The sequence below is a fragment of the Mytilus galloprovincialis genome, chromosome 14, assembly GCF_965363235.1.
Source record: "Mytilus galloprovincialis chromosome 14, xbMytGall1.hap1.1, whole genome shotgun sequence".
NCBI lineage: Eukaryota > Metazoa > Mollusca > Bivalvia > Mytilida > Mytilidae > Mytilus > Mytilus galloprovincialis.
Window position 1 is genome coordinate 23,592,465 of NC_134851.1, and position 21,659 is coordinate 23,614,123.

The 21,659-nt window shown below is 31.2% G+C and overlaps 1 long non-coding RNA gene across 1 annotated transcript; it reads right to left on the bottom strand.

Annotated features, from left to right (window-relative positions):
- Positions 1 to 13,044: 13,044 nt before the first annotated feature.
- Positions 13,045 to 19,147, bottom strand: LOC143058605 (uncharacterized). Its single transcript, XR_012973148.1, has 5 exons — positions 18,729 to 19,147; positions 17,128 to 17,197; positions 16,445 to 16,510; positions 15,517 to 15,593; positions 13,045 to 13,492 (listed from the first exon to the last, which is right to left on the bottom strand). It is a non-coding gene; the product is annotated as an uncharacterized LOC143058605 (long non-coding RNA).
- Between the last annotated feature and the right edge of the window lie 2,512 nt (positions 19,148 to 21,659).

Consider the following 21,659-nt stretch of genomic DNA (forward strand, 5'->3'; position numbering starts at 1 on the left):
TCAGCTTTTATTATATAAAGCTAATATAGGACAATGGTGTTGATTAATAAAAATTACATCACTCCAGACTCTTTTGTTTTCCACATAATTAATATTACCAATAATTAACAAGTTCCGGGTCGAATCTGATACTGAAACCAATAGTATATTCACCTGTAACATATATTACCTTATCTATACGTTCATCATCTTACAGGTGCACCACCAAACGGTATATTTAGGATTTTGCTATATACACGGGTCATATTCACGGGTTGACGCTACTGAATTAAATCATTGTCACATTGTTCCCTATTGTAGTATTTTAATCAGTATGACTTTCTAAGATGACAATACGAATACTAAAAATCTGGACTTAAAATAAAACGTATAGGTACAGTTTTCAATTTGATAGCCGGCATGACGTAGAACAGCGAATTACAGGATCTAACTTTATTTATAACTAATATAGGACAAAATTGAATGCTGTTGATTAAAACATAGTTACTTCATTCCAGGCCCTTTTGTTTTCCAAATAATTAATATTACCAATAATTGATAAGTTCCAGTGCATCTTAAACTTTTGAATATAAAAAAAGATGTGGTATGATTGCCAATGAGACAACTCTCCACAAGAGACAAATGACACAGAAATTAACAACTATAGTTCACCGTACGGCCTTCAACAATGAGCAGAGTTCATACCGCATAGTCAGTCATAAAAGCCGAAATGATAATGTAAAACAATTGAAACGAGAAAACTACCGGCCTAATTTATGTACAAAAAAGGAACGAAAAACAAAAATTTAACACATAAACAAACGACAACCACTGAATTATATGCTTCTGACTTGGTAGAGGCACATACGTATACAAAATGTGGCGAGGTCAAACATCTTAGCGGGATCACAACCCCCTCCATAACCTGTGACAGTGGTTTAACAGTACAACATAAGAATAAACTCTAAAAATCAGTTGAAAAGGCTTAACTCGTGAGATGGATACAATTACAAATACTACACAGAGTGGACGTGGCCAGTTACTTGTATATCCAAACAACAAAAAGACACTAAGTACAGATCTGAGAGTACTCACAGAAACCTTTACTGACAGTTAGTTCAAAGCTACTAACAACTAATACAAAAATCATGTATCCAAGACTTAGTTCACATTTTTTCGACAGGTAAGTATACCTACATGTATGTGGTAGGGCATTCTGGTACATTTGTACCAAGTCAAGTTGGAGCAACGTTAAGAAGTAAAATCAAAGACAAGCGTTCATTATCAAGTACCTGTCCGCATTCACTCTGTTTTATTTTTAGAATGTTTCAAACCGTTTTTACACTAATTTCGTTATTTAGATTTCTATAATACTATAATAAAAAAATTATATTTACAAAAAAACAGACTCTGATATTGTACTGTTACAGCACTGCCCCTGGTTACGGTTAAACGCTCACAAAAAGGTGTCACCCCGCCACATTCTTTATATTTGTTGTAAATTTAAGTCATAAATTATACCATTTTTTCGCTCAATTGTTTTGTTTTTCTAAATTGTTTTGTCGGGACTATTAATAGTCGACCATACGGTAGGTTTTTTTTCTCAATGTTGAAGGCTGAACTGCTGTTTCAGAATCTAAAGTATCATGGGTAATTTCATTGTTCGTACCCCAAAGTGAAAATAACGTTACGTCATTGGTTAAATTTCCATTGTTTATAACGTTTTCAACCAATCAAAACGCTTTGGTGTACGCTTTTGAAAATATTACCCAGGGTGCATTAGATTCTGAAACGGCCAATTGCATACATGCACTTCTCTTGCAATTTGGTGGATACTTGTCTCATTGGCAAATATACTACACATTCTTATTTCTCAATTAACAAACATAATTATGATTTATCTAACTGTAACTGTCAAATAAATTTATTCATTGGAAATATCAATTTAGATTTCATTATTATGTACTAGACTGTAAGTTAATGTTAAATAATTTGTAAAATAATATGAAATAAAGATTTGATAAAGTATTGTTTCTGCTCTTGAATGTATTTTGCACTTATGTATACATGCAGACGATTTATCTATGACATCGACATTTATAGTACATGAAACACAGACAAAAAGACAATCATTCTTTTGAATAATTTTATGCATTACAAATACGGAAATTATATATATGAAAAAGCAATGTTATAATCTATATAATTACATTTAAGTTTCATTATTATGCAACCGGCGTACAGTAAACGTTTAATCATTTGTAAAAAGAAAATGAATTTTGTTAAATCATTAGCTTCTGGAGAATGCAATTTGCACGAACATATGCAGAAGATTTATCCGTAATATCGACATTTAAAGTATCCGAATCAGAGACAGCAAGACAATAGTAGTTACGACAGATGAATTATGCATGAAAACATGTAGACAGTTTATATGTATCATCGACGATTATAGGCATTAATATAGTATATAAAACAGAGACAAGAAGACAATGATCCTTTACTATTGGCAGTTATTGTATAACTTTCACAAAAACTTACAGATATTTATCCTATAATGATGCGATGAAACGTTTTTATTATTTTTCCTTTTCAAAAATAGCGTGTTCGCCTTACACTTGCATAACATCGAGAAATATAATGTTTGCAGAATAAACCGTTACATTGACTATTGCATGCACACATGCATTTATACATGTACAGCATCTTAAACTTGCGACATCTGCATTGTTCAATCATGAGTTTCTAGAGTTCTTGAATATTGAAGGCGAACATTGTTCTGTAATGTAGCATTTTAAAGGTTTCCAGCAAGACGAGAATAATTAAATCTGAAGCCTAGCTGAAAATTAAAGCTAATGAGCGACGAGTAGTGGAAAAACCTAACACCCTTTTAATTATACTAAAACAATTCTTGATTTGCATTTATTGCACACTTTGAAGGGCTAAAATATAGAAAAGAAAATAGGAAATATTGATAAAATGTGTGAACTCTCGGTCTTGTAAGCATTGTCGGAGCACCCTTTGTAGTTTTTCCAACTTTACTTTAACCAAGTTTAAAAGACTGCATTGTCATATGTTTGACATGTATATGACTGAGTTAAATAACCAGGTGTTTGATGCAATTCTATATAAAATACGCTTGAAAAAGAAAAAAAAAATCTGTCTAAAGAAGGGCTCAAGAAAATAACTTCGGAAAGGTTTGAATTGTTCTATTCTCTGCTTCAAAAATTTTAAGAACAGAATAACTCTCTGGATTATATTCGCCGCTATAATCGCGTTGTTACACTAATGTGTTCGACTTGAATGCACGAGTTTGTAATATCGGTCCATGTCCGGATGAAACAAAAACTTTCAAAATATGATATATGCTGCTTCTCCGACAAGCGTGCTGCATTTAGGAGTAATAGAACAGACATGCGTTACATAGATTCTGTACCTCTATTTGGTATTTCTGGTTACTAGAAATGTAGGACGTAATCTAGCCTGGTTTATTCTATACGGGACTGTAAACCTTTCGGCGGCGAACAGTTAGTGTCGTCTGGCTATACATGTTGGTGTTTTGGTGTTTATTGGCTGTGTATAAAATTAAAATTAGTAAAAGCGAGACTTCATTCTTATTGCCCCCCCTATTCCAGACAACAAAAAGATTAAGGCCCACCACGACACATGTCTGCACAAGTTATAGTTATTGACCAAGCAAGTCGGTATAAGTCATTTAATCTGCACAGCACGAGATGACCCAATAACCCGAACGACGTGCAGATTAAATGACATACACCGATTGATTGGCTAATAACCCTTTTTAAAATGGCTGGATCCGACCCTGGTGTATGAAAAAAAAACATAACTGCAAGGGTTAGATTAAATTAGATTAATTGCTTTCGAATATCGTTACCTCAATGATATGCGTAGAGAAAGAAAGAACCAAAAAGGTGTTATATTACCAAATTTTCTAACGAGGGTATAGTTTGCCGGCCTGCATTGTCGAGAAACCCGCGGCAGTCCGCCCTCGTCTAAAGTGCGGCTTCTAAATTTAAAATGTTAAATAAACAGAAAATACTTTTCTCTTTCAAAACCTTTTACTCCTCGCAACCCCCTCCCTTCCCCAATTCCTGCAATTGCTGGCACTCTGAATTGATGCAAATGAAATAAGGGAGCAATGTGTTCCAATATTTCTATCATTTGTATTATACAATCCATCCTTACAAAAAAATATTACAGATTTACTATGCGACTATAAGAGTTACATAAAAAAGAGTAAATATGGTCAGTTTTGGTTGATGCGGTCAAATATGGTCAGTTTTGGTTGATGCTGTCAAATATGGTCAGTTTTGGTTGATGCTGTCAAATATGGTCAGTTTTGATTGATGCAGACAAAAAATTTTATCATATGAGTCATTGATTTCCAATATTGCAGCTATCTATATACTACAGTCCCTCTTGACCTAACATTATAACTGAATTTCTGTGCAGCAGTATAGGTTAACATAAAAAAAAGCAAATTTGATCAGTTTTGGTTGATGCGGTCAAAAGATTTTATTACACGACTCAGTCTGAAGTATGAAAACTACTAATATTTGTTTACGATTCAATATTTTGAATAAAAAGAGTACCTGCTGGCACTATAAATTAATGCGAACAAAGTTTTGTGGTCATTGTTTTCCAATATTGCTGTAACTTTAAAAAAGAAGATGTGATATGATTGCCAATAAGACAACTGTCAACAAGAGACCAAGATGACACAGACATTAACAACTATAGGTCACCGTACGGCCTTCAACACTAAGCAAAGGCCATACCGCAGTCTTGACCTGAAATTGTAACTAAATTACTGTGTAGCTATATGGATGTGCAGAAAGAAAGAGCAAATAATGTCAGTTTATATTGATGTGGTCAAAAGATTTTCGTTAAACCATGTGAACAGGTCCGTTCGAGGTATGAAAACTACTTCTAAACAAATATCACATTTGTAAACGATTCACTATTTTGAATAAAAAGAAGACATGTTAGTTCTATAAATTGAGTGCAAACAAAATTTTGAAGTCATTGTTTCCAATATAACTGCTGTCATGTTTACAATACATCCTTGCCTAAAAATATAACAGGATTACTGCAGTGTGCGGCTAAATGTATATAGATTTACATGATGAAGAGCAAATATGGTCAGTTTAAGTTTAATTTAAAAACATATTTATTTATAATAGTGGATTTGGAAACCAGTTATTACATTTGGTTAATGAGGTCAGATAATTTTGTTATGTGAAACGAGCCATCCTGACATGTACAACAATTCAATTCAAATAATAATGCCCCCCCCCCCCTAATACTAACGGCCTACATTGTAATTTATGTACAAAAATGAAAGAAAAACAAATAATTTATGTAACACATCATTAACAAAAGAAAATCACTGAATTTCAGGCTTCTGACTTGGAACAGGCGCATACATGCAGAATATGGCGGGGTTAAACATGTTCTCTTGCCGATTAAAAATCTGAAAAAGACGGCAAAATAGCAAAACTCGATATAATATTAATCGCCATTTTGCCGAAGCCTTACAAAGAGTTCTTAAAACTTAATAAAATCAATTTTAGCCGTAGAATTTATAAATCAATTTTAGCCGTAGAATTTGTAATCAATTCTAATCGTAGAACTGTTCTAGAAGTAGAACTGACCAAAGACTAACCAAAGATTTGGTCAGTTCTAGGTAGAACTGTCTAAAACTGTTCTAGGGTAGAACTGTCAGGATCAGTTCTAGGTAGAACTGTCCAAATCAGTTCTAGGTAGAACTGTCAGGATCAGTTCTAGGTAGAACTGTACAAATCAGTACTAGGTAGAACTGACCAAATCAGTTCTAGGTTAGAACTGTTCTAGCTAGAACTGAATAAAAGGTGTCAGGCTGACAGTTCTACGTACTGTCATAGAACAGTTCTCCTGACAGATTCTGACAGATTTAATGAGAGGTTAGAAGTGATCTCCACTGTATCTTTCTAACTTTAAAAACTGATTTAGATTTACGTTGTACACAAACTATATTAAAATAGTTTATGTCCCAGCTCAGATAAAAAAAATATAAAGGAATGAGAAACCTTTCTTTTTCCTATTTTAAAACTACGATGTTTTTACCAAGTTCATCATAGTCGCACTTTCAAGGCAGATGGTGGATTCAGGAGTGGGGCGAACAGGCCGTTAACCCTTGGATTGGACAAAGTATCATGTTTTAGCTTAACATCGTTAATATTGTCTTTAGTCTCGGTGATATTGTTTTTAAATTGATAGAATAACGCCCCTTTCAAAATCCAAGAACCGTCCCTAAAGATAAAAATAGATTTGAACTGTGCAGTATATCTGAGGTAGTTAATGCACTCCTTTGCTGTGCATTGTCCATATTATAGCACAGTACGAACAAAGAGATTTTACTCTTGCCATGTGTTAAAGACAGGATTATATGTCCATACAAAGTAGAATGTCTACTTGTGGCTTGTCATCTTTTGAATAGCAGACATGCTGAAAGTGCGGTTAATTGCGTTGATCGAGTTTGAAGCATGGTTCAAATTCACATCTCATTATTTTATTCTTGTTCTGAAAGCATTAGATATTAACCACTTGAGTTCAATCCCTTTAAGAAGTTGTAAAGAGATTGTTATATTTACCACTTATCTATAAACAACAATCGATTATCATTATCTACAGCGGTAAAAGTCAAATTATATAATGTAAGAGTACATGCAGACATCCATCTAACATTGGAACTATGTTAAGATCATAACGATCTGTTCTGACTAGTAATTTAATTAAAGTTCCCAAATGAATGTTGTCTGTTAACGACTGTCATAGATGGCTTAGGTAATTGTTTTGTTAATTTACTTTTTATAATTAATTCTAGTTAACGTAAAACATGTAAAGAAGAATAATAATTATTATACTAACATAATTTTCAACATCTACAACTACCGCATAATTACCAGTATATATTCCATGATTTTCCTGAAATTTATTCTACAGACGTACCAATTGGTGGCCTCCGGGTGTTGTCTCTTTGACACATTCCCCATTTCCATTCTCAATTTTATCCATCTCTCGACGTGTAATAATTATCTTTTCATAAAGGATAGATTACACAAATGGTACCAGCAGGCTGACTTAGGATGTATTGTACAAATGACAGCAACTATATCGGAAAACAATGACTTCAAAATTTTTATTTGCACTCAATTTATAGTACTAGCATGTCCTCTTTTTATTTAAAATATTGAATCGTAAACATATGTGATATCTGTTTACGAGTAGTTTTCAGACTACATTGTACGTACTATACATTTGCAGTATTGGGAACGTACCTTCAAATTGCAGTACTCTTTCAGTAATTCGACATCATTGTACTATTTTGTAATACTGATTGTATGCGTCATATTGAAAGCTAGAGTTTTGTTATTGTAAACAAATATTACATTTTAGCTATTTTTTTATCAAGTAAGTAATAAAGTACATGTAGGTATTAACTATTAAGTATCACCTGCGTTCACAATGTAAACTGAATAAGCACATCATTTTAACATTGACAGAATGTGACGTCCGTTTGCCTTTGCGGGATATATAAAATCCAAGTAAAGTCCTGACAGAATAGACACGTTACCGCGTATTACTCGTGGTAAACTGAACGCCATGCACTAGCAGGAACGTATTTATCCTTTCAAAATCTTCATAATTGTGCAGCTATTGAATTTTTGTTTTCCCGTACTCTTAATTCGCAACTATCTTACCAGTATGCAGTGACCTTCTTGACGAGACCTCTTGATAGAATGTTGGCAACTGTGTTGGATGGCCGGACAAATGGACATTTTTTTTCTATTCGACTGGCTAGCCGGACGAATATTTACTGCCAAAAAATATTAAATTATTGAATTTAACTTTCCTCTGCTTATATTCGTCTGCCTCTAGTTTTCTTTTTTACGCCCATTTTGATATATTTTACTTTCATTTCGTTTCGTTTCGTTTCGGTTAATTTGTTTTGTTTTGTTTTGTTTTGTTTTGTTTCTATTCCTTTTAGCACTTTTCAGGTACCTCAAACGCAACAAGAAGACTGTTCCGTTTTCGCCGTTTTCTATTTTCGATTTCTTAAAAACAAAACTATCTTAAAATTGAATGGATTAAAACATATAACGTTAAGTATGGTGAAATTTTCCAAATATGAAAAAAAAAACTTTAAATTTGAATGTTGATATTTCAAAACTGTGATAAAATTTGTTAAGATGTTAGTGTTACACAGACACCCCCTCCCCGAAAGAAAATCTTAAACAAAACAAAAACAAAAAACAAAACAAGACACAACAATAAACAAAATACAATAAGCAAACACAAACGCATGCAAACAGATATGTGTTGCACTTGGATGCTCTAGAAGTGTTACTAATAAGTGTTTTTTTTTTTACCTGTATATTTGTGATTAACAAATGCTGACAAAAAATATTATTTTCTGTGAGAATGCTTGTTAGCAGTCCAACTTAACACGACAAATTAATCACTACTCAATAAATCATGGCATGGTTACTTTTGACACCATGTACATGTACATGATGTACAAAGAACAATTTGCATCTGTTTCATATGACTCGAAAATGTTTTTACAGTTGCTGTTCAATCTGATCACATCTTTGCAATATTCATCTTCTATAAAGAGAATGTCACTGAACATTATTTTAAGTTTATCTGTAAAGATATCTTATTCTAAAATAACGTTATTGCCTTGGTCTGATCGAACAAAGACTACCGTGTTACTTTTAACAAATAACACGAATAATTTAAATAACTTTGTTTTTTAATTCAATTTTTGAAATTTCTGAGATAGAATGAAAGATTGCATCTAATATGTCTCAATGGTTTATTCGGAATGCACCTTAGTTTCCGCAAATGAACAATGAATTGCGCAACACTATACTATTGCACAATACTTAACATACTAATTTACTGTTACAAAATGATAGAAATTATTTTAAATTAAGGAATGTATCTCCCTCAGGCAAAGCTCTGATTCCTGTCACGGATTAGTCTATACTTTTTGGACCTTTTGGATTATAGCTCTTCATCTTTTATATAAGCTTTGGATTTCATATATATTTGAGTCATCACTGAAGAGACATGTATTGTCGAAATGCGCATCTGGTGCCTGAAAATTGGTCTCGTTAATTTTATTACACATCCTGTTTTGTGTAACTCCTGCCATATCAGTATGTTTTGCTTTTAATATATAAATCAGAAATAACCAATGGAAAAATTGAAAATTCTACAGAAATATTTTAGCCCCCCCCCCCCCACCCCCTTTTCCCTCTTGGAGTAATTACCTCAAAATTTCCCTTTGTAGTATGGTACCTTGCCGTACAATTTCAGAGATATTCATACACTTAAACACATTGCATTGATTGGAAACTAGAAAACAATGATTGTTTTAGGTCCCTTTAGTGTCCCTTATTTCCAAACGTTTTGGGCAGTTCCCTCAAACTCAATCCCAGCGTTTCCTTTGTGATAACAGTGTGCTACAATTACAGAGAGATACATACACTTAAATACCAGTTTTTGTCTGGAAACAGTAAGAATACATGTTTTTGGCACTTTTTTGCCCCTATTTGTTAACTATTGGTACTAAAAGTCACAAAATCAATCACAAGCTCTTTTTTTTTGGTATTGAATCATCTGGTTAACATTCATATAGATCCATTTAGTTAAATTAAAGTTATTATCCAGAAATACGCTGACGTTGACGCTGACGACATCATACCAATATACGACGCACAATACATGTTTGTGGTCGTATAAAAATGTGTGTGCATAACTTTCAAAAGTAGTTCGCACGACTATCAAACAAAGTTTGACTGATTCTATACGGAGGAGCGCACAAGTTTGAAAGTCGTTCGAACTAATTTTGAAAGTTATGCACAAGTGTTTTCGAATGTTTGAGCTCTGTTTATAACTTTTGTAAACTGACTTTTTTTTACATTTCTAAACAAAAATTTAGTTGGTAATTTATATTTATATATTTTGCCATTTCAATTATATAATAACGTGTTTATTCTATCGTTGAGTGTGAAGTAACTAATGTTTTTAACTGTTTGTCTAGAAAAATAATCAAAACTATGTGAAGATCTATTTCACGTGACTGTCCTATTTTTTCGGAGTAACACTTACCCATATATATATATATATATATATATAAAGTATATGCATATCTTCCGACAGTGTACAATATTGTGTTTATCCTGACGTTTGTCGCAACACTTGAAAAAGTAGTTATTAAACTCTAAATCATTGTCTCTAAATTCTTAAAGAAATCGACATAGTTGAAACGAGAAAAGCGAAGAGGACCACAAAATGAACTGGTTACGAAACAGAAATATTGATAATCCTGCTTGCTCAACATGGAAGTGGGGTAACAGGAGGTTCACAAGTATAAATAAAGCAAATATTCATTTGTATACCTGTTATTTGAATAATAAATGGGTAATTGCAGGATAAAGAACTTTTAAACATACGTAACACTGATTAACTCATTGTGTAAACGATTGTAATAAATTAGCATGCACAGTATGGAAATATACGAGATGTCAGCGACGCATGCAATTGCTTGCAATAAATCCAATCAACGGATGTGTTTATGCTCATACAATCAGACATTTATAGGTATTCTTAACAGACGTGTTATACTGTTGTTATACGTTACTGATTTACATTACCGTTCACAATTTCAAAATCGCAGGAGGCAACTTACTATGTAATGAATAGAAGGAATGAGCCTCTTAAATAGGTCACTATGTGATGTTCAATTACATATGAAGAGGGTTAATAATGCAAATAAGATATGTACAATCATTAGGATACTATTAAAACTTGCTTCAATATATCACAAGTATATGTAACGTATCTGATGACATTAGTTATTCCTGATACAATTGAACAACAGCCACAAATGCATCATCTATTTAGCGAACCAATGAATTTCTATTTATCTTACAAGGTGGTATTTCCACTGATGCAAGTTGATGATGGTATTAATCCGAAATTCAATACTTGTACATACTATTACCATACAAAGGTTTGTGTAGATGCAACATGATAACAATTATTTAAGGAAATTCCGTAGAATCACGACAGTCTTTTAATAGGGAACTGCAATGAGTCTTATGTATCAGTTCTTTTTTCATTTAAAACGTAAAGTGTTAATATCTTACCAATCATATTTTATACTTTATTTCTATGGACATAGAATTGTATTAATAATAAAAGACTCACAAGGTGTATATAGAAAGAAGTGTTGAAGAGAAGTCAGAGATTGGTAAATGTTGTCAAGTGTTTAATAAAATAGTTTGGTCAGGTTTTCCTTAGTATAGATTGAAATAGGTTGAATGCTAGAATTACAGAGAAGTTATTCGGACAGTTGTTTTTGGTCCAAAAAATAAAGGTTCACGTTGCTTTTCTTAACGTAATTTGTACTTATCTCCTATGCTATCAATTTTGCACTTAAAAGTACGCGTCACGTCCTATTGTTGATGTTTTAAAAGTAGTAGTTTTCACATATTCTTAATTAAAGGAATCTATCCACAGATCTGTTTTTTGTTGTTAAATATCGAAATACGAAACTAGATCCGTTTTCTTTTTTAATACACAATGTATCCAATAATATATGAGTAAGTGTTATGAGTAATAATGCAATTCTTAGATGGGCTTTTCAACTTCAACTTGTATATTTATTTAACTTTTGTTTTCATACCAAAAGTCAGAGCTTCCATCCGCAAAACATAGGTGTAAGTGACCATCAAATATCAAATGGTTTGTCATTAAGAGTCATTCTCTGTAAAAACCAAAGAAATTCAAGGGACTGTTCACACCAATGTCACAGATTTTCAATATCTTTTCAATATTAAGCCCATATGATGCCCTGATAACAAAAATAACTTTCATTTTTGTTTTTGGGGTTTCTGTTGCCATGGTTACAGGTCCCATATATATAAGCCCAGTAACAGAGTAGCAAAATCTCAAAATGCATCATTTTTCAACTTTCATTATTTTTAACAAAAATACATTTTTAGCCTAAATCATAGGTATACTGAACAAATAAAGGTCTGAAATAACACATTAAAGTAAACAGACATTGTCTTGAACCCATTCAAAACATTAAAACTTGTATCTGAAAAGTGCTGATTTTGCATTTTTTCAAACTGCTGAAAAAGGCATTTTTTAGTAAATTTCAAAATGATTTTATTTTTTATCCCAACGTCAGATTTATTTATTATGCCTCCAAAATTATCTTTATATATCACTCTTTCACCAAGAAAAAAAATGGCTGTGTGTTTTTTGTTGTTAAAAAAAAAAATTGTTCAAAATTTTCTGAAATTTGGCAAAACTTGAAATTGCATTGTGCAGATTAAAAGAAAATAAGTGGTTGTATTCGTCAATTTCAAAGTTTTTCTTATTTAACTTTGTAAAACCATACCGATTAGGAATTTTTTTGATACACAACTAATATTATTCAAAATAAATATCAATAACAGTTGCTATGGAAACACATTACAAAGAACATTGCAGTTGGCTTCAGACCACAATTAATTCCCTTTTTCTATGGCCTTTGAATATAGTTCCCAATTATTATATGGGGTATTTCTTCCTAAGTATTCTGGCTACTGTTTTCTTTGAAATGTTTACTATTTAATTGGTCCTATTAGTTGCAGATATATATTGAAAAAAGTAAAACATTTGAAAAAACAAATTGTTTAAAGTGAAAGTAGTGATTTGGTCAAAATGAAAGTAAGGTAAAATTCACAATGGAAAATCCCTTATCAAATGGCAAAATCAAAAGCTAAAACATGTCAAAAGAATGAATAACAGCTCTCATATTCCTGAGTTGGTACAGACCTTTTTTAATGTAGAAAATGGTGGATTAAACCTGGTTTTATAGCTAGTTAAACCACTCACTTGTATCACAGTTGGATACATTTCTAGAGGTTACAGGTAAAACATGAAACTTGAGATGTGACTATGACAAAATAATTGGCATTAACAAAAGAGATTAACAGAAAACTTGAAATCAGTTTTATTTTGCAGCTAGATGTCACATAATATTTATTCTCAGATATGTCTGGAAGCATCTGATAAACTTGATTATACAACATGGTCTGTGTCTAGAATGACAGTATTTTTTTTGTGGTGCTAAGATTCAGCCTTTTCCAATGAATCAACAAAAGAACCAAATGAACCTTTTGGTAATACTTGAGGTTTCTGTTCCTGGTTATTAGAACTCAATTACATTGTCAGTGAATGAAGGACATCTTCTATATTTTGTGGAAAAACAGTTGTAATAATTTTCTTCATTATTTCAAGTAATCTATTACAATAAACAGATTTGGAACTTTTAGAATACATATTCTAGGAACTCATTTCTTCTTCTGAAAAACACCTCATCCTAACTGCTTGTAAAACTCATTATCATGATGAAATTCATAATCTGGAAACTGCTGGATTATTTCTAAATAAAAGAAAGTATTTTATTTTACAAACTTAATCAAATATTAGATATAAGCCATTTTTACTACTGTGGATTCATTTATTTTCGTGGGTACCAATTTTCGTGGATTGCGAAAAACTCACATATTCGAGGATATTTAAATTCGTTCTGTTGGAAAAGTTTGCATGCATTTCTTTGGTAAATTTGTATTTCGTTGAACATTTAAATTTCGTGGTTCCCCTGTTCCCACGAAATCCACGAAAATTGGTATCCAACGAATATTAATGAATCCACAGTAGTTTAAATATTTTTTTCCTAATGATTGATGCTTACACAAAATTCAAAAGATAGTTTTGTTTCTTTCATGGTTAACTTTTGAGTGCCTTATTTATGCACTTTTTATACATCATTTACAGGACTATTATGGCATACTGTTGTCCGTTTGTCTATCGGTCATCAACATGTCAGACATGAACTCAATAAACTGCTGCGCTATGAGTGTATGATATACCCTTCGTCTTAAGTGTAAGTTTTATGCAATAATCATCAACATTTTCTGAGATACAGCACGACAGGTGGAAAAAACCCTTTTAACCAGAAAACTCAATATCTTTAAAATATAAACATTTTGAATATTCACCAAAAAGTAAACAGATCTTTAGATTAACATAACTAAGAAGTGTGTACAGTTTTGAGCAATCATCATAAATCATTTTTGAGATACGGCGCGACATGTGAAAAAAACACACCCCTGTTTTAGTTACAAAGTCCTGTAACTCAAAAAGGTTTAATCTTATTTTTACCAAAAAAGTATACAGATCATTTTGACCATTATAAGTAACAACTATATTATGTTTCATAAAATTTGGAGAAGTCCTTCTAATGTTTTGGTGTGACATGTTTACGCTGGACAGACAGACGGAGGACATTTGTATACCATAATAGGTCTTGGGCATATAATTTCTTTTTAACCAATTTGCATAGCCAGAACCAGGCTTGATACAGCTCTGAATTTGGATTGTGATTAAACATTTGACAATTAAGCTAAAATGGTTCAATATCCAAACTCTAAATAGATTCAACATGTCAAAGAACCCCAAGATTTCAATTTTTGTTGAAATCAAACAAAGTTAAATTTTGGAACTTGCAATTGATGTGGACCAACTTGAAAACTGGGCCCATAATCAAAAATCTAAACACATGTTTAGATTCAGCATATATAAGAACCCCAAGAATTCAATATTTGTTAAAATCAAACTAAGTTTAATTTTGGACCCTTTGGACCTTAATGTAGACCTATTTGAAAACGGGACCCAAAATTAAAAATTGAAATATACAGTTAAATAGGGCTTATCAATTAACCTCAAGAATTCAATTTTTGATAAAATCAAACAAAGTTTAATTTTAGACCCTTGGTACCTTATAAGGGTAGATCAATTTGAAAACGGGACCCACAATTAAAAATCTAAATAGACAGTTAGATTTGACATATCAAAGAACCACAATAATTCAATTTTTGATAAAATCAAACAAAGTTAAATTTTGGACCCTCAATGGACCCATTTAAAAAAGGGACCCAAAATCCCTAAACTTAATACATGTTTAGATTCAGCACATGAAAGAAGCCCCGAAATTCAAGAATAAAATCGCATTGAAATGGGTCAAGAAATAAGCAATTTATAAAAAATTATAGAAAAGTATTGTTTCTGAGTCATGTTTCTCCCTATTGCATAGATATTTCTAATTAAAAGAAAAATTTGGCTCTAATTTTGGCCAATTGATGTTATAATCACATGTAAGCATTAACATTTTGGTATTTAGTTTAGATTCCCAAATGTTTTTGACTGGAACTGGACAACAGATTGTTTATTAGATAAATACCCCCTCCCCCCCCCCCCCCTTTGCAAAAAAGGGCAATTCTATATATAGCTAGTTTGAAGGGGTTTAGTAAAACATTTAAACACAACTTTAAAATATTGATTGAGAAACTGTTGTTGTTGATTTACAAGGCAAAACACTTTTTAATCTGTCTGTCTAAATAATACCTGTGATAAAAATTCCATGCTACTTTTAGAAGTGATGCTGTTTCATTCACTTAAATTCTTGCCTGTGTTACATCACTCTGAAAAATATAAGGTTTCTGATGACGTCATGTTGAATTGCTATTTCCCCTGGTTAATTCTAAGGAATATGTCAAATAAATCTGGCTTTGAAAAGATAAAAAAAACAACCTGAGGAACATTTGTAACTTACTACAATAAAACTCAGTTATGGGCACATAAAATATTGACTCTGACATGTTTGAGTGATCATGGCTGACCTATACTGTTTACTTCTATGTTCTTTGATCTCTAGTAGAGATAATTTTCATTGGCAATAATTCAGCAAAAATATATTTTTATTTTTGCCAGTAATAGTTTCTAGGGGTTCAATTCTATGCAATCACTTAATGATTATTTTTTATATAACATTTGCTTTCTGTACACCTTTTCATTAACAGTCTGCATTGATAAAATTTCTTTAAAGAATAAAATTGAGAGTGGAAGATTTATTACAATGATTACACAACCTCAGGAATAATGGATGTCAGCATTTCTGATTGTGACAAATTTTACCTTTTAACTGATGAGTTATGGAACTTAGTTAATTGGAAAATATCGCTTATGTTAGATGTCTTGTTACTTGTGTTTTATATTTGTATATTGGCTGTCTTATATTGTTTATATACTCTGTATGCACTGCATATGAATTTCAAGTAGTGAGACTAATAAAATATTGAATCTGAATCTGTCTTGATGTTAGATAGCATTGCTCAGCAATTGCATAAAATACAAAGTTGATTATAGTTCTTAATATAAATAGAATCTTCTTAAATGGATTGTTTTGGGGAAATACAGGGATAAATTATTTGGCAAACATTTTTGGGAGAATAACAAAATTACTAAAGTGGGTTGATGTTGTCTGATAACATACATCTTCTGTTGTTTCCATCTTTTCTGGATATGTTGGCAAATCCCCTTTTCTACTTGTTTATTTAACCTGTAAAATAAATTTTAATTAATACTAACAGGATCTATAATACTAACAGCATCTATAATAAGCTGAAATATTTGCCCGTAATAAAAATTAAATTGCAAAATATAATTTTAAACAGCAATTAATTCCCTTCATTGTATCTTACTAAATATATAAGGCATTATCAGTTTAACAAAATATTTTCTATTTAGTGGAAGTAAATTTAATTTTGATTATGTAAGAATAATAATTATTTACACAACAATTAAATTGATTCAGCTTATTTAAATGGAGAATAAAAATAAGAATCAGCAATATAAACAGCAAATAAGGTTTGTAATTTTTGTTAAAATGATTATTTTTTCATAGACAAAAAAAATTATTATGATACAGTTAATAAGTATAATTTTTTAAATAAATTTAAATAGGTGCAATTTGTGAAAAGGACAAGACTCTCTAACATATATTTTTTCTAGCCTACCTGCCTCAGGGAATGTAGCAATTAGTCTCTATCCTTGTTTGTGAAGACTTTGTATGACAAATATGTACATGTCTGTATATCATAGTATTATTGCTAAACACATGCTGTACCTTTTGTGAAGATACAAGGATTACTTTTAAACAATATATATTATTATTACCTCATTTCACCTTCAAGTACTGCATCATTGACATTTATTCTTATTTTCTTCAGAAACAAAGTACAACATGCTGGAAAAAATGATAGCAATTATTTATAAAACTACAGTTAAACATTGAAACAAGTTCTGTGTTAATCTATACATGTATTGCTGTTCAAGATTTATTACAGCTAATTTCCTAATGCTTACAAAGTAAAACTTTGGTTTTCTTGCTTGCTTTGTTTGTATAATTGTTTATACAAGCTTTATAGATAAGAATGACATCTTCAAACAATTTATATTGGCATAGTTTAACCTGTATATCATATTTGAATTTAATTGGGTGTTATCCTTATGAGTGTACAATATACAAACAAAGCAAGCAGGCTAACCAAAATTTTATTCTACATGCATTAAGAAATTAGCTGTAATATTGCATACCAATTATTCATATGTTAAAGTGAAAGGTACTAAACCATACACAGATTTTATTTGCAACAGAGTACTCATCTATTTTCTATCATTATACAATTTTTTTTCAATATATTTTTTTTGGGGAAGCTGGTTATTTACAGCTTCAAACCATTGTTAAAAGATAATCCTTATTTAGGATGTTTACAAAAACCTGATCAAATCTCAGAGATGGGGAGGAGGGATATAGAATTCACATCTAATCTTGGGTCAGGGGGTGGGGAGCTTGATATTGAATGCAAATCAAATATTTATATTCACAACAATGGTGTTATGTAAATAGGAGTTTTAAAGTTTTGACAATTTTACAGCTAAAGTACTGTTTTGAAATCAATATCAAATAATTCATAAATTGTAAAAATAATTTAAACCATGAACACATCATTTAAGAAGCTTAATAGGGTTTACCAAACAAAGAATAATTAATATAAGCAAATTATTGAATTAAAAATAATTATGAACATTATAATTGGAGATAAATAAGCACACATAATTGATCATAATTAAAATAAAGAATAATGGGATGCAAAAGTAAGGAGAATAACTGTGGAAAACAAAATAAGGTAATACAATCAGAGGTGGATTTAGGGGGGGCCAGCCCCCCCCCCTTTTAGGAAAAAATTTGGTTGCTTATATAGGGAATCACTGAAGCGTGACTGAAGCGGGCCCCCTCTTAGGTCAGTCAGTGGGCCCCCACTTATGAAAATTTCTGGATCCGCCACTGACAATATAGATTATAAATCTCAGAATGAAGGACAAACATTAAAAAGAAATCAAATTACTACAGAAATCTACATTTTAATTATAAAATCATTTTCCTTAGAATTGTACAGAATAAGGATTTGTTTTAGAAAATGTGTAAAAAGTAAATAATACATAAAAATTAGAGGACCCCAATTCTTACACTCATGAAAGTCATGAAAGGAGGTACATTGTAAATTATATATCTGTTTTGAAACTAAATAAATACATAGAAAGTGCTCCTGCTTTTCATTAAAAAAATGTTTGCATTGTCTTAGTAATTGAGAATGTTTAACAAATAATCAATGATGAATGATAATTATGAAAATCTAAATATTACATAAACTAATCCAAACTATAAAAGGGGGAAAGGGGGGGGGGGTCAATTTTATTTTATTTTCATTACTCACATTCTTGTCTAGTTAATAAGATGAATAAAATCCTTTTCCTTCGGTCAACTTCTTGCTAGTTTAAGGCTAGTTCTGTAAGGTAACGACTTGAGTCCAGAATCCTTGATGTGGTCAATATCTGGATGAAAACTTTTTGTTGGCATAACATGCGACGTGCACAATTTGAATTGTTTTTTCTTCTTCATTTAATTGAAATACAATATTGATGTGAAGATCTAGAGCTACTGATGGTTTAAGACCATTCTCAGAATAAATAGCAAGCATTTGGTACATGTATGTACTGCCTGTGTTTCACTGTTTCAGTGTTTGGCAAGAGGTTCATCAAATGAGTTCATCACAATCCACAAACGTTGGAGAGATATTGCACTCCATAGTACTATCTACCTTGATATATCTTATTTTTACCAACATTATAATGATTTTATCAATGTCTGCATTTCGTCTGCACTTTATTTTGGGCATTAACCCTTGTACTTCCTGTTGTTTCTTTATGTTTTCAATGAAGAAGAACCATAAAAGGGAGATAATTCATAGACACATAGTTGATTTTTTCAAGTTTTCAATCCACATTTTTTTTCTTAAATCAAAAAACACATCCCTGAATTTTTTTTAATTTTTAAATGGGGGGTTTATCTTTATGATTTTGACAATATTTTCTAAAAACTATCTCGGAAATTTTTTCAAAGCTTCAATGAATTTTGGTGAAATTTGGGTTTCATTAGATGTCAGAATCACCCCCTTCTCCAATAGAAAATAAGCATATGTACACAATTGTCAGCCAAATATGTGATATATTTTTAAAAAGGCAAAGGTAACAGCTTTTAGATGTGATAATTGTCTGCATCATTTACAGTCAGAATTACGGGAAAATAAGCATTGATATTTAGGAAATTTTTTAGAATTTTCATTGAAAAAAAAGCCCAAAATCAAAATGGCCGCCATTTCCATAGTAACAAAGCCCAAAATCAAATTTTAAAGTGTTAGTTGTTAAGTATATTAGTTATGTAGTATGTGTACAAAGAATGGTAAAAATCTGTGACATAGGTGTGAACACTAATTTTGGTCCTTACAGAGAATGGCTCTTAAGTGTTATTTTCCTGTACGTAAAGGGTTATTATTTTGTAATTGTGTTGAACAACTTGTTTGTATTTAAAGGGTTATGTTTTTGTTGTTGTGTTAAACAACTAGTTTGACTTTTTAATATTATTTTTGTTTAAAAAAACGCAAATTATAATCTAATCTTAATGTGTCGATTATGAAATTAATCCAAGTGTTTATTAAATTGCTTATGTTTTTTTTTATCGGATCAATAAGGTAATGAAGTAAGTCGCATTTTATATTACATACTTTGTTATGTTTATTTGTTAAAGAAAAAAACCAAAAAACCAAGGTTATTAAATCATGATACTACACAAAAAAAGTCGTGGTGTTTCTACTTGAATCTCTTGACACGAGAAAGGACACTTATAACTTCATACTTTATGTCCAAAATAAAATGTAAAAGATACTGTATCAGTTTGAAGTGTAAAAAAAAAAAAAAAAAAAAAAAAACAACACACATTTTAAAATTAAAAAGAAAATCAGTTATTATATTTTTTGGAATACTTTTTTGTAAATTCATACATTAGTAATTTCGTATTCAGTATATTTACAGCTAATTAATTTTCATCTTTCTTTTATACAATATGTCGAAACAATTAAAATATGCATGTATAACGGGGTAAGGTGTATATTTCAACTAGGAATGGTGCATTGTTCCATATAAGTTGCGGTGACTTTAAATAGGACATACATTGACTTGTTTGTTTCAGTTTGATGCTTTACCTAGTATGTTTGTTTGTTTTGTTCGCACATCGTTGTCTTCATGAAGGAATACAAGTACGAGGTTTAGCTAGATGTACAGTTGTACTACGAGGATTATTCTACTTAAGAAAATGCATTCACCAAGTAGGGAATAGTACTGGTAATTGACTCGTTTCATTTGTTTGAGCTTTTAATTTTGCCATTTCATTACGGACTTTCCGTTTTAAATTTTCCTCATATTTTTTTTTCATTGTACTTTTAAGAATTGTGAAACGGCAATTTCCTCTGTTTTTTGTTTAGATCACTTAAATAACCACGAAAAAAAACCAAAATAATCTGATCAGTAATGATATTCGACACGAAGAGCTGTGTTTTAATTAGTTTGAACGTCTTTATCATATGGAACAAAGTCCTATGAAATGCTCAAAATTGGAAACATTAGGAATTAGTTCTTGATAGAACATATGTGGAAATGGGTCAACTTTGAATTAAGTCATTTTCTACAAGGTTAACGAAGCCAATACATGAAAAATGGAAATAAATCAAGCAGTTCCAGTTCAAGATACAAAAAAAATATCTCGTTCAAATGCAATTGATAGCATGTATGGTATTGTATTGCAATATTTCATAATTATAGCAAATTATTGTGTTTGCTTTGGACATGCATGGTTATCCCGATATGGTTGGTTTAACGAATACAATGCAACAGACAATTTCTACAATTTCGAATTACTTTTTGTAAAGGATCTTGTTACTTCTGATCACTAATAGAAAGTTTTGTAGTTTTCATGTAGATTATAAATATTTTCTTGTTTTCGCATCAAACGATCGATTTTCAACACATGTTTATTCTGGCGTATAACGAAGAAAGCATTTGCAGAAATACATATTTATTTAAGTTTATTTCCGTTAAAATCAGCAGTAACATTCGTCAGGAACCTGCTGTTCAGCGGTTACTGTTTATTCATATGGTTCATATGGTTCTTAAGTGTATTTCGTTTCTCTTTTTGCATGAAGATTACATTGCTGCTTTTCCTGTTTGAATTATTTTACACTAGTAATGATACATGTACTGATTAAACGTATTCTTTAAACTGTGCGGAAATAAAAATGGCCGTAAACGACGAT